The sequence below is a fragment of the Lagenorhynchus albirostris genome, chromosome 4, assembly GCF_949774975.1.
Source record: "Lagenorhynchus albirostris chromosome 4, mLagAlb1.1, whole genome shotgun sequence".
NCBI classification, from domain to species: Eukaryota; Metazoa; Chordata; class Mammalia; order Artiodactyla; family Delphinidae; genus Lagenorhynchus; species Lagenorhynchus albirostris.
Genome location: NC_083098.1, coordinates 26,048,781 through 26,063,061, shown reverse-complemented (window position 1 = coordinate 26,063,061; position 14,281 = coordinate 26,048,781). Strand labels below are relative to the sequence as shown.

At 43.1% G+C, this 14,281-nt stretch overlaps 1 protein-coding gene across 3 annotated transcripts in view; it reads left to right on the top strand.

Moving 5' to 3' along the window:
• SLC10A7 (solute carrier family 10 member 7) overlaps window positions 1-14,281 on the top strand; it is a 269,103-nt gene that overhangs the window by 173,966 nt on the left and 80,856 nt on the right. The gene's annotated exons all lie outside the window — the stretch shown is intronic.

Here is a 14,281-nt window from a genome sequence, read left to right as displayed (position 1 = left end):
ATGTAGCTGTTTGACTAGCACTATTTGTCAGTGAATTAAAACTATGGGGCAAATTTATTTAATTATAGGGTAATTACCCAAGTTGAAATTCAATTAGAGTAATAGAATGTGGGACTTCATTTCTTACAAGCTGTGTAGGAAGTGGAGAGGGAGAGATGCCCTACTAAACAGTTGGATTTTGCATCTTTCATGAAAGACATTTCCTTCCAGTAATAACCCTCAGCCTTACCATCCCTTCTGAAATGCTAGCTCCATCCTGACAAGGTAAGGAGAGTCAAATCAGATCACTTCCCACAGTATCACAAACCTCATTAATTTAGACTCAGCAAGTCAGAATTTGCAGTGAGTCAAATTGAAACTGAAGTGAATGTCTCTTTGGGAAAAAAAGACTTGGTTGGTATGTACCTACCTGCTCACCTGCTCACTAGATGTGAGGACCTGGGATCGTCCCTCAGTGTTTCTTCCAAGCCTTGGGATCGTAATTTCCCAGGAGCAGCACTCAGTGGGCACAGGATGCAGGCCAGCCTGGGGTCCCCCCTGGCAGTGAGTCAGAGAAGTAGCATAGAGCTGGCCATATAGAAAGTGTCCAATAAATGGCTACGTAGCCTAGATTTTCTCCATTGCAGAAGGGTAGCATCTCCTACTCAGGGGACTCTTTGAAGAAGATCACGAGAGAAGTCACAGCCACAACTAGGGGGCTAAGACCTAGGTAGCACTTTTTTTTTTTTTTTTTTTTTTTTTGCGGTACGTGGACCTCTCACTGCTGTGGCCTCTCCTGCCACGGGGCACAGGCTCCGGACGCGCAGGCTCAGTGGCCATGGCTCATGGGCCCAGCCGCTCCGCGACGTGGGATCTTCCTGGACCGGGTCACGAACCCGTGTCCCCTGCATCAGCAGGCGGACTCTCAACCACTGCGCCACCAGGGAAGCCCATAGGTAGCACTTTTGAGTATCTCAGAGTCTGGAATCCCTGAGACACTGTTTCAGCTGTGACTAAAAGAACCAGATGCTTACTTTTCTCCCTCTCTTCCCATCTCCATGCCGTAACAAGACATTCCCAGCTGGTTAATATTAATGGCATCATGCAAGCTTGCCTCCCCTCTTAGACCCTAGACTTGTGAGCTTTAGTTGGGTCAACCTTTTTAAATCATCGAGCTACAGGAATAGTGAAAGAAACCCCAAGACCCTCAACTTAAAAGTTTAATGCTTCCCTTTTGAGCCAACTGGGCTGTCCCACTAGGTTCAATGGCACTGTCACATGACATCAATTGTTACTTCTGTGTTACGTGACTTGAAATCGCATGCACAGTATATAATACTTTTTGCCTGTGCATTTTACGAATAATGGGAATTGCTTAAACACTTGGGTGACCAGGCTTCATTTAGCAGGAGAGAAAAGCCTGAGCGACTTAAAATATGAACACATATCATTAAAGATGTAGTGTTTCTCATCAACACCCCTGTTGTGGCTTAAATTGTGATTCTCCAAAAGATAGATTGAAGTTCTAATCCCTAGTACATCCGAATGTGACCTTATTGGAAAATAGGGGTGTTGCAGATGTAATTAGTTAAGATGAAGTCATAGTGGTACAGGGTGGGTCCTTAATCCAATATGACTGCTGTCCGTAAAGAATAGGAGTCAGAGAACCATAGGGAGAATGCCACATCACGACGGAGGAAGAGATTAGAGAGACGGGTCTACAGGCCAAGGGACACCAGCGGTTGCCGGCAAACGTCAGAAGCTAGAAGAGACAAGGAAGGATTCTCCTCTAGAGATTTCAGAGGGAGCATGGCCTTGCTTGATTTCAGACTTACAGTTTCCACAACCGTGAAACAATACGTTTCTGTTGTTTTAAGCCACTCAGTTTATGATATTTCATTACAGAAGTCAAAAAAGCTAATACAACCCCTGAAAATTGAATTGTCTTTTTTTTTAAATCATATCTTGAAAGTGTAAATTTCTGGATAGTCAGGCACAGTAGCTAGTAAAAGCCATTTTTGCTGATGGAGTTTCAGTTCCCTGTTTTCTTAACATCTTCTCAGAATGTTCCCTTTACCATCTTGCTCCAGCTGAAACCTGTCTTCTTATTCATGTTTTTGTTGTTGGCATCTTTCATATCACTGAGCCTTGAAATGGGAGAAGGTGTCTTTCTTGTTCCTCTTTACCAATCCCAGATCACTTCCCATGCCTTCTCCATAAAATCCTCCTATTACCTTTAAAGGTTATGCCAGCACACCTATATTACCTGCTGCTGCTCTTTGTTGTAATTGTCAGTGGAACACCAGGTCACGCTCTAAGAGTCCAGAAAAATGTTAGCACCTTTCCATTGTCTTCTTTTTCACAATACACTTGGATTGATTCTTGGTGTTTTCAGTATTCACATAGTTGACCTTCCCAGTACCCTGGCCTCTAAATTCTTGACCCCCTTCACCAGTGAGATTGCCTTCCCCCTCACCTCAGCCAGTCACCCCTGCAGTCAGACCTTTGACTTGTTACTGCCAATGATAGCATCCTTCCATAATCCTATTTTCAAATGTCTTCTACTAGCAGCTGCTATCTTTGTGACTTACTCCCCAGATTAAGAATTCTGCAAACTTGCCAGGAGGACTCATTTATTTACCTTCAATGCTTCTAACTAATTCACCCTACCCTCACCCTCTTACCCTCAGATTCCATCTGACCTAGCCTAGATCTCATGGTCCATCATTGTAATTACTTTATTACATACACCGTCAACAACCTTGCTCATCTCTTACTGCTTCCTATTTGTCTGGCAAGTGCCAGGCCTGCTTAAATCCAGCTCTACACCTTTCTGTATTTGTACCTGAACACACGGGGGCACCCACTCTCATGCTGACTGATCTCATTCGAAATTCATGACAACTAATTGTAAATGAGCCTGGCAGTCCTACTCCCTTCCCGGAACTGATGCACATCCCCAATCTCTAGAGAATCATTTCACACCTTCTCCTTGCTTCTCAAATCTCCAGTACCTCTTCTCTTTGTTTCATCTTAACTGATGCAGAAAGGAAACTAGATGATGAGGAAGTCAGAAGCAATCAGAGAAATTTACAAAATCCTGCCTACTTGCTTCTATATTTTTCACCTCTCTCCTCCTTCCGTAGATAAACTATCTTTGCTCCCATCTAAGGCCAGTCCCTCCAGTTGTGCCATCCCTTATTGCCTACTTAACAATAGGAGCCACACACATTTCCCTCTTTCTCCTGTGTCATTAAATTTTCTATCTCTGCTGGGTCATTTCTGTCAGCATGTAAGCATTCTGTAATATTACACATCTTAAAAATTAAATTTCACCTTATCCTACCTGTAGTCCATTTCTGTGCACTCTTTTATGGCACAGTTCCCCCAAAAAAGTTATTATTATTATTTTTTTAATGTTGAGCCTTCTTTTTAAATTTATTTTATTTATTTTTTTGCTGTGTTGGGTCTTCGTTTCTGTGCGAGGGCTTTCTCTAGTTGTGGCAAGCGGGGGCCACTCTTCATCGCGGTGCGTGGGCCTCTCACTGTCGCGGCCTCTCTTGTTGCGGAGCACAGGCTCCAGACGCGCAGGCTCAGTAGTTGTGGCGCACGGGCCCAGTCGCTCCGCGGCGTGTGGGATCCTCCCAGACCAGGGCTCGAACCCGTGTCCCCTGCATTAGCAGGCAGACTCCCAACCACTGCACCACCAGGGAAGCCCTCCAAAAAGTTATTTTAACTTATTTATCACTCATTCAGTAATACGTATTGAGTTCTTCCAATATACCAGTCACTTTCCGGGGTGCCAAGGATATAGCAGTGAGCAAAACAGATACATCTTTGCTCTAATGGAGGTTATATACTAGTGGAAAGAAGCAACCAACAAATAAGTAAAAATATATTGTGTAAGATGGGTGCTAAAGAAAAAGTATGGAAGGGAAGTGGGTTGGGAGGTTGGACTGACTGAGAAACAATATTTGAGCAAAGGCCTAGAGGAGATACCATCAGAAAGTGAGCTTTCTGGTGGTAGAATGTTCCAGGTGGAAGGAACAACAAGTGCAAAGGTCCTGTGAGTGTGCCTGGTGCCTAAGGAACAGCAAGGAGGCCAGTGTGGCTGGAATGGAGTGAGCAAGGGGAGAGTAGATGGAGATGAGGTCAGAGACATAGCAGAGGCCAAATGATAGAGGACCTTAAAGTCCTTTGTACGGATTTTGAATTGTAATTCAAGAGAGACAGGAAACGACTGAAAGAGTTTTGATCAAGGGAATGGCATGTTCTGACATTCCCTGTAAAAGGGTGACTCTGGATGCTGGGTTGAGAGTAGATTGTTAAGGGGATCATGGTGGAGACAGGAAGACCAGTTAGAAAGCTAGTGCAAGAGATGCCATTAGCTTGGGCCAGCGTGGTTGAATAAATCTGGTGGGAGGTAGTTCTTTATTTTCTTGAAAGAGCTGAGAGATTGAATGAAAATTATGAGGGAAAGATAAGAATCAAGGATGACTCCACGCCTGTGCAACTTGAAGTAAGGAATTGCCATTTACTAAGATAGGGAAGGCTGTAGGGTCGAACAAGTTGATGGAACTCCCAACAAATTCAGTCTTGGACATGTCTGGATTAAGATGCCTTTCAGACATCTAAGTAGAGAAGTCAAGTAAGCAGTTGACTATGTGTCTGGAATTCAGGAGAAAGGGTCTGGACTTTCTGTGTGTATGTATCTCTAGAGATACACATTTGGGAGAGTTCAGCATAGAGATGGATTTTGAGTTAGGCTGGACGAGATCACCAAAAGAGAATAAAGAAGGAGAGGTATCAGTGGACTGAATTTGGGGCATTCTAACATTAAGAGGTCAGCAAAGAAGACCAAGGATATCCAGTTTGCTTAGGAAGAACACCAAGAGATTTTAATGTCCTAGAAGCCTAGCAGAGAATGTGTTTCAAAAAGGGAATCATGGTCAGCTACTTCAAATGCTGGTAATAATTCGGATAAAATGAAGTCCAACAATTGGCCATTGATTGTAACAAGATGGAGGCCACTGGAGACCTTAACAAGCGCTATTTCAGCAGAGTTTTGGAGGTGAAAGACTTATTGAAGTTGGTTCAAGAATAAATGAAGAAAGAAGAGTTCATTTTGCTGTAAAGTGTGCAGAAAATGGGAGAGCAGCAAAGTTAATGAAGGACCGAGAGAGGATTCCTTTTTAAGTTGGGAAAATTATTAGCATATTTGTATCAATAGATTAATCCAGTTAGAGAAAGAAAATTTGATACAGAAAAAAGAGGGGAGAATTTGTGGACCCATGTCCTTGAGTAGGAGAAAGGGATGAGTTCTAGTGTGTAAAGGGAGTATGGCCTCCTAAGCACAGATAGTTCATCCAGAGTCACGGAAGGGAAGCCATGGGATATAGGCAGGGATGCAAGTAAATTGGATGATGTAATTATAGGAGCTTGTTCAGTTCTCCTCTGGTTCTGTTTTCTCAGTGAAGTGGCAAGCAAGGTTAGGGGTGGAGGACAAGAAAAGGCAAGGAGGTGTTGGAGATTTGATGAGAAAGGCAAAGACATGAAACAGTCATGTGGCAGAGTGAATGGGATGGGAGTGCTATGGTCCAGCAGCACCGAGGACCATCCTGAGTCTTTACACTTGGCATTGGCTCAGCTTGGATTCTCCCCACCCCGGATATCCACATGGCTCCCTCCTTCACTTTCATCAGGTCTCTGGTCAGATGTCATTTTAGAGGAGAAGAATAATATATTCCATCACTGTCTCCCCACCTACCATTCTTAATTGTTCCTCTTTAGCACTTATCACGTGACATCTTAATCACTAGTTAATTTGTTTATTATCCATCTTCCCTAACTAGAGCAAAGCATTACAAGATAGCAGAGACTTTATGCTTTGGTCACTGCTAAAACCCCACTGCTCAAAATAATGCCTGGCTATGGAAGCCACTTGAAAGCAGTTTTGAATGGATGCTTGGTAAAGAAAAACTGTTCTCACAGTACTTCTAACACCAAAGGTGTGGGTTTTCGATGCCAAGGAATCCTCCAATTCTCTGCAAATACCAACTGGGTATTCTACAATTTAATTCATTTTGACACTAACTTCCCAGAGTTAATGCAGACCCCACAGGTGGAGGGCTCAGTCTCCCAAGATTGCCTCTCACTTCAGGTGCCAATCAGAAATAGTGGTTTCCAGGTTACCCACACTTCTGTCCGACTTGGCTACAAATCAGGGGGCTCCCACAGCCCCCTCCTCAGGTCCAATAATTTGCCACCACTGTTCACAGAACCCAGTGAAACACTTTATTTATTATTACCTGTTAATTATAAAGGAAACAAATAAACAGCCAGGTGAAGAGGTACATAGAGCAAGGTCCAGAATGGTCCCAAGTGCAGGAGTTTCTGTCCCATGGAGTTTGGGGTGTGCCACCCACCCTGCATATGGGTGCATTCACCAACCCGGAAGCTCTCTGAACCCTTCTGTGCCAGGTACTGGGGACAAAACCCAAATAATGTAACAAAAGACACTCTTATCATCCCATCCCTCAGGAAGTTCTGAGGGTTTTAGAATCTCTGTGCTAGGAATTGGGGACAAAGACCAAATATATATTTCTTACTATTTCACTACATCACAGTTGGACAGGTGGACAGGTGCCTCTGTTCAAAGAGTCAGGCTAGGACCACTTTTAAGACTCGTAAGTCCTCATCACTTGCTCTACCTTCAGGGCCACATTCCTTATTGTAAAGCCATTTTGAAGGGACCGACTTCACTTCCCTCACAGTCTGTTGTGCAGGGGTGGCATGGTATGGGGAGAAAGCATCCCGTTTTGGTTCAGTCTACAGCCAGTATTTGTTGCGAACAGTGGATTTTCTTTTACCCTTCTTAGCCTCGGTTTTTACCTCTGTAAAGTGAGAATTATAAGATGAAATGAGTTCATTTATGGGAAAGCCTGTTGTAAACTGTAAGGAACCAGCAAATGGTAGTTATTTAAATTTGACACTTTGTAAAGGAAAATAGAAAATAATGCCAGGAAGGATGTCAAGGTTTTGCAAAAGCACTTATCTGATGAAATGCAGCGATGGTCCAGCTAGTCCAGACCTTAATGATGGGCTGAGTCTTAAAACTTTAAGATTCTATAATCATGTGTAATCTCATAAACTTGTATATAAATGAATCCAATATTTACCATGGCTGGCAATGAGTGCAGTGAAACTTCCTGAAATAGCACAATTAACTCCTAAGGCTCAAAGTGCTTTTTACATATATCACCTCAATTTTCTTGATAACATACCTTTGCTATTGGCAGGGGCAGAAATTATTGTCTTTATTTTGTTAGTGGATGTGTATCAGACCATGGAGTTCCAATCTGTAAGGGTAAATAAAGGCCTTGTCTAGCTAAAAACCATACTTATAAGTTCATTACTTGAAATTCCATGTGAATTGTCCTGAAACAGTGTTCCCAGTGGTAAGCAGCCACTAGATTTTGTCCGCCTGGACCAGGAACCATGAATATCTTATTCATTAACTTATCTCTGGTGCCAAATATTCAATAAATGTTGGAAGGAGGGGAATAGAAAGATGGGTGAACAATTATTAGAATGATTCAGATGATAAATAAGTGGTTCGAAGGTTAGCATTCCAGCCTGAGCCATAAAATTTTACTTTATATTTGCTATGACAAATAACTTACAATTTTTTTCAATAATATTAAAACATCCATTCTTTTATTCAGTGTTTGGATGCCTACTGTGCACTGTGAATATTACAACGATCAGTCTGACATTGATCCTTCCCTCAAAGAATTTATGATTTAACAGAGAAAATAGAATATATTCACAGATAATTAAAATCCAAGGTAGAAATTGTATCACAAGTATCATAATATTTCAAAGGAGATTACTAAAAAAGAAAACATTTTATTTAATAGGAGAAGTGGGTTTTTTTTACAATAATTTTTTACTGAAAGAAGCTTTTTAAAAAATATATATTCAAGTATAGTTGATTTATGTTAATTTCTGCTGTACAGCAAAGTGATTCAGTTATACACACACACACACACACACACACACACACACACACACTCTTTTTCATATTCTTTTCCATTATGGCTTATCACAGGATATTGAATGTAGTTCCCTGTGTGTGTAGGACCTTGTTTTGTTTATCCCTTCTATATGTAACAGTTTGCGTCTGCTGACCCCAAACTCCCAATCCGTCCCTCCCCCTCCTCCCCCTCCCCCTTGGCAACCACAAGTCTCTTCTCTATTGTCTGTGAGTCTGTTTCTGTTTCGTAGATAAATTCCTTTGTGTCATATTTTAGATTCCACATATAAGTGATATCTTACGGTATTTGTCTTTGTCTGACTTACTTCACTTAGTATAATCATCTCTAGGTCCATCCGTGTTGCTGCAAATGGCATTATTTCATTTTTATGGCTGAGCAATGTTCCTTTGTATTTATGTGCCATATCTTCTCTATCCACTCATCTGTTGATGGACATTTAGGTTGCTCCCATGTCTTGGCTATTATAAATAGTGCTGCTATGAACACTGGGGTGCATGTATCTTTTCCAATGAGAGTTTTTGTCTTTTCTGGATATATGCCCGGGAGTGGGATTGCTGGATGATATGGTAGCTCTATTTTTAGTTTTTTAAGGAACCTCCATACTATTCTCCACAGTGGCTTTACCAATTTACATTCCCACCAACAGTGTAGCAGAGCTCCCTTTTGAAAGAAAACTTTTAATTTGAGGAAAACTTTTAATTTGAGAGGTAGATGGAAACTTCTAATATTTCTCCAGGGATCTCCTACTTACTTCAAGTTTTTTTCATGTGCGTGGTTCTGATTCTCGTTCATATCTAACATCACTTAAAACTTGCAGATCTTTCCTTTCCTCTGATGTGGTTTCTCACTAACACTCTGTTTACCGACCATTATTACAGTTTTTATTCAGCAGCAAATAATAGAGAAGACTGAAAGAGAGAGATTTGAAAACTTGAAATGGAGTGTTGTGGGTAGTGAAGATGCAGAGGCCCTGGTGCTGAGTCAGGCTGTGAGGTCAGGGACAGTCCATTGGGCAGCGTGAAGCTCCTGCCTTTGTAGACCCCTGTCCCCCCAAGTCTCCTTAGCAGCTCCCTCACACATTCTTCCCAACTACATCTTGGCGACTGTGCGGAATGAAAGGAAGCAACGTCTAAACTTCTCTCTTACTCCCTCTAAAATTAAGACAAAGAAGGTAAGATAACTATGTTCACACTGTGGAACAGGTCAGTCTAATTCTACACAGTTATGATCTAAGGAAACCAGATATTATCTGGTATTGTCATGGCCTCAAGCCTCATAATTCTGTAGACCACCACTTTTATTTAAATGAGTTCCTGCGTGGCAGGGGAGAGTCAGTAGCGCTTTGAGCTTGTGCCATTGGAACGACAAATCAAGGCCTCACTTCCACCGCAGCCACAAAGGTCAGCTCAACATCAAGACCCCTGGAAACACAAAGGGCGGAAACTTGGACCGCTGCTGAAAGTCATGTTCTCAGAGTTACAGATCAGCCCATCTCCATATGTGGGGATGGTCACATCAGTCGCTTAGGATATTTAATAAACATTCACCCTCATGCTTACCCAGTCAATAGTAACGTAAGCGCCCCTTAAGTAAGTGGGAGCACCACCAGCTCTGCTGTTATATTAATTGATTTTATATGACTTGATTTCTTAGAAATCTGGCCCCTCATCAAGTAGATATTTAGAAGGCATTGTGATACTTGGACATATATACACACATGTGTGCAACACGCAAACATGTACGTGCACCCCCATGCATGCACACCAGGCCCTGTTTCTAGGCTAACTCTATGCTCCATTCGTCTGACTGTCTCTTCCGTTACTTTCCATTTTAGCAGTTCTTAAATCCAATCAGCTTGAATTCTCAGGACACTTTAAAAGAAACCTTGTTTTTCCAGAAGGGGAGGGGGACGGTGGGGAGAGGGGGAAAATAATTTTTATTGAGTAGGTATAATGGGTACTCTATGCATATTCCCATGTGAGTAGCATGAGTACCTTTAAAGGTAGGTATTATCCTCACCTATATGAGAAAACTTAGGTTCAAAGACTAGTCAAGAACACGGGGCGCTTTCAGGCAGCGTTCCTTCCAGGTTTTGCTTACAAAGCGTGCCTCCTAGGAGACAGGTGATTTTAAGACATTTTATCAGCACTCAGGTACTACTTCCTGGACATATATTTTAGGTAACATAGGAAAGATAAACAGAATAAGGCATAAATATTGCCTTGAAGAAACTTAAACCTCATGTAGGTAAAGAAGAATAGACTATGGAAGAATTTTAGAGGAAAAATTAACTACTAAACTGTGTGATTCAGACTGAATTTCATAGGAGTTCACAGAAGAGCGAGGTCAGGGTTGGGGAGAGACGTCAGTGGCAGCTTTCAAGGCTACGGTCATCATTAGTTTCTCTAGTAATTGGCTACCTGTGATAGAAAGTCCTTCAACTTTTGATCCTATCAATAAAAACAAAAACAGCAAATACAGACATTAGTGTCAGGTACAGTACTCTGATTATTTTTTGTAGTGTGTTCCCAATGATGGTTGCATAACTGATGGTCACATACATGTGCGATGTATAAAATGATGATAAAACATCAAGCACTTGAAGAGAAATGATCCCATTGATTGCCTCAGTTGTTCCACACGGAGCCGGGCTCTCCACCATGTGCCCAGGAGCGTTTGTTCCTAAAGCAAGTAAGACGGATCTCATCTCCTCGAGCCTGAGAGCAGCTTATCTTCTGACTGTGTGTATAAATCACACAGGGATGCTTCTCACGCATGGAGAATTTTGTAATGCAAGATAATCTGTGGAGTCTTTTATAAATGCTCTTCCTGGGACTCCCCCAGACCTTGTTGAAATAATGGGGAAGCAGGGGAGCACCTGGTAAGCCACTTTCAAATGCTCTAGAAGCAACATTGATAAACTCCCCCCACCCCCATCCCCCTTCAAGGACCATTGACCCAGAGAGGCCAAGTCCACTGCTGCTCTGGGACTTGGCGGACTTATCTGAAGGGATGAGCTCAGGTGCAGCACTGTCCTAGCCAGGCTTCTCCCTGCACCTTGGTCCCGCTCCAACACCAGCAGCTGCTCCCCAAGCAGTTATGATCTGGCTGAAGTGAGAAGGACACTGCTTCCTTACACCACCCTTGCCTGTTGGTCCCTCTTCTGGAGGAACTTAAAACTTTGTCTCCTTAAGGGACAGTTAGCAACAGCAGGTTCTGTGGTTCCTGAACCAAACTCAGGATTGACAAGACCGAATCCTGTGGTCATGGAATAACGGACAAAGCTTGTTTCTAGATGCCTCTGCGTATCTCTGCCTCTAGCCAGCCGTGTCCTGGAAGCCCATCTTCACACAGCTTTCCTCTGCGGGCGATAAGCTGATTTACAGTTCATTTGGGCACATTTCACTACGATTCTTGTGTTGTTTGAATAAACAGAACTTACAATTGTACGTCGTTTCCATCAGTTATTGGAAGGTAATCTTTTCATCTTACGTTTTAAATTAGCAGATAACAAAAAGAAATGTTTTACATATTTTTTAATCTTTTAAAAAAATCATTTAAAACCTATTTTGTTCTTTGTTGCTCAGAGAAGGAAAAATACCATGCCTCTAGATATATAAATAATAAATAAAAGGGATCATTTCCTCAACTACCTATACACATTCCATGCTGTAACCCATCTCTAGTTTGATACACACAGCCAAATCAATGTGGCTTTTTAACAACCATATTCTTAATTTTCATAAAAATGACAGTCATTTTTCCACTGAGCCTGTCAGCCTGGTATACTTTTGAGTCATTGATTTTATGTAAGCAATCAGTTCAGTTCGCATGGAATGAAAAACTGGACTATAGATTCTGGGGAAAGACGGGACTGTAGAAGGGCTCAGGGGATCAAGGCCTAGGGACACTCTCCCTTCTTACGTCTGAATGCCTTGTCTTTGTGACGGGAAGGGGATAGTATTTATGAACATCCATAATGTCTGTGTGTGGGTACAAGAAAGTTAGATCCAATAGTAAGCAAGTCCCCTCCTTCTTTCCCTCGCCTGGGGCTGGGCTCTGGGTAATGTAGGTGAGGGGCCAGAACTGGGCCGGAAGGGAGCTCATCCTGCTTTCTATATAGGTCTGAAGTGGCTTCTTCCTGATTTCCTCGCAAAGGAGATTTAACATTCTTTACTCTACAGTATAAACTATAAATATCTATTCTTATGTTTCTCTGAATGTGGGACTCATGAAAGCAAAGACCAATCATCAAGGGTGAATTATATAATACAATAATGTTTTAATAGCTGAGAAGGGACACAAATAGTTGCAGCGCCTGTGGCTAATGGATTTCCCTGGTAGGAGATAAAAGGCTGATTACACAGAGAGCAAGTGAGGACCTGGTGCGTTAATGACGATTTACAGGTCAGCTCACTTACAGGAGTGATTTAAAACGCACCATCTGTTTTCTAACTGTAGGCTGATAACTATGATTTTACAGACGGTCAATGTGTCTTCGTCAAGAATTTACTTATTTGTCTTTCTGAGTCTGCTTAGTCTGGCCCTGTAAAATTTCACTGACTGGACGCCCCCAGATTCTTTCCAAATCAAACAATTTCTAAGTTGAATGGATCGATAGCAGCCAATCTTGCTTCGTTTGACTCAGCCTTTCTCTGCCAGGTTAGAAAATTAAATCCTAATGCTCTACAACAGGCCTTGTATGTACTGGATTAACTTCTTTCTGACACATCTACCCTGGTACTAGTGATGTACCATCCTTGAGGGAGTTAAGAAAAGAGTTACTCAAATAATCTTCGCTGTCCTGTGGTTCAAATCCAGAAACCCAGGTGAGAAAGGCTACACCGTCGTCCACTGCTTATCCAGTTTCCTCCCATCCCCTTTTTTTCTTTTTTCCCCTCTTTTTTTTTTTGCGGTACGCGGGCCTCTCACTGTTGTGGCCTCTCCTGTTGCAGAGCACAGGCTCCGGACGTGCAGGCTCAGCGGCCATGGCTCACGGGCCCAGCCGCTCCGTGGCATGTGGGATCTTCCCGGACCGGGGCACGAACCCACGTCCCCTGCATCGGCAGGCGGACTCTCAACCACTGTGCCACCAGGGAAGCCCTCCCTCTGTCTTTTTGCTTCTGCCCTCCAGCTCCCCATCTCCTTGCAGCCCTCACAAAACACACATACAGACACACAGACGCTCTTCTCTTTCTCTCACATGGACAAGATAAGGGGAGGCCAGCTTTGGCCTCCACTCCTGCCCCCTTCTCACTGCTCTGTCCCTTCTGTTGTTAATGTGCGGTGGAATGTAAGGATTAAGTGTGAGGGCTGTGGAGACAGCCTTCTGGGTTGAGTTCCCGCCTCCGTCACTTTCTAGGTACGGTGACCATGTCCAGGCTGTTCAAGTGTTCTGTGCCACAGTTTCCTCATATGAAAATGGGGGTGCTAATGAGACCCACCTCAAGGGGTCGCTGTATTAAATCATTCAACACATTAGGCATTCAGAGCAGTGCACAATAAATGTTACCATAACTGTAATTATAGGAGACAATTGGGTGGGAGACTCCTGGTCCTTTCTTGGGGCTGTGAATTCAGCAGGACTCTGTAACTTACCGAAAGCTGGAAGGATGGAAAGAAGAAAAAACATTGTCAAGCCTCTCTTTCTACCTGTGTGTTGTGGCCATTCATTAGGTGAACACACATTCTGGAGCACATACTGTGTACTAACTCCGTGGTTCTCAAAGGTAAAGCCCAGCCCAGCAGTAGCAGCAGCATCACCTGGGGCCTGGTTAGAAGTGCAAATTCTCCCCTTCCTCCCCTCGTCCTTCCTGCTAGGTGTCACGAATCAGAAACTCTGAAGGTGGCACCAAGGAACAGGTGTTCCCACAAGCCCTCCAGGTGTGTCTGGTATGTTAACGTTTGAGAACCACCACCCTAGATGTAGAACATAGTCACTCTTCTGGGCACCCGGAACATAAACATGAAAAGGACCGCGTCCCTGACCTTCAGGAACATACAGTCTACTGGGAGAGGCAGATGTGTAAACAAGAACAACCAAGGATTCTGAGCGGTACAGTGGCAACACAGAGCCACAAAAGAGGGGGTGGCCAAGTCCGCATTTGGGGAGGAGGGTTTGGAAATAATCCCCAAAGAAGTGATGCTTGAAATAATTCTTAGGAAAAGACTAGAACTTTTCCAGTTATAAGCAGGGGAAAGAAAGGAGTGTGCACTTGGTGATGGGTGGACCCACATGCAGACCT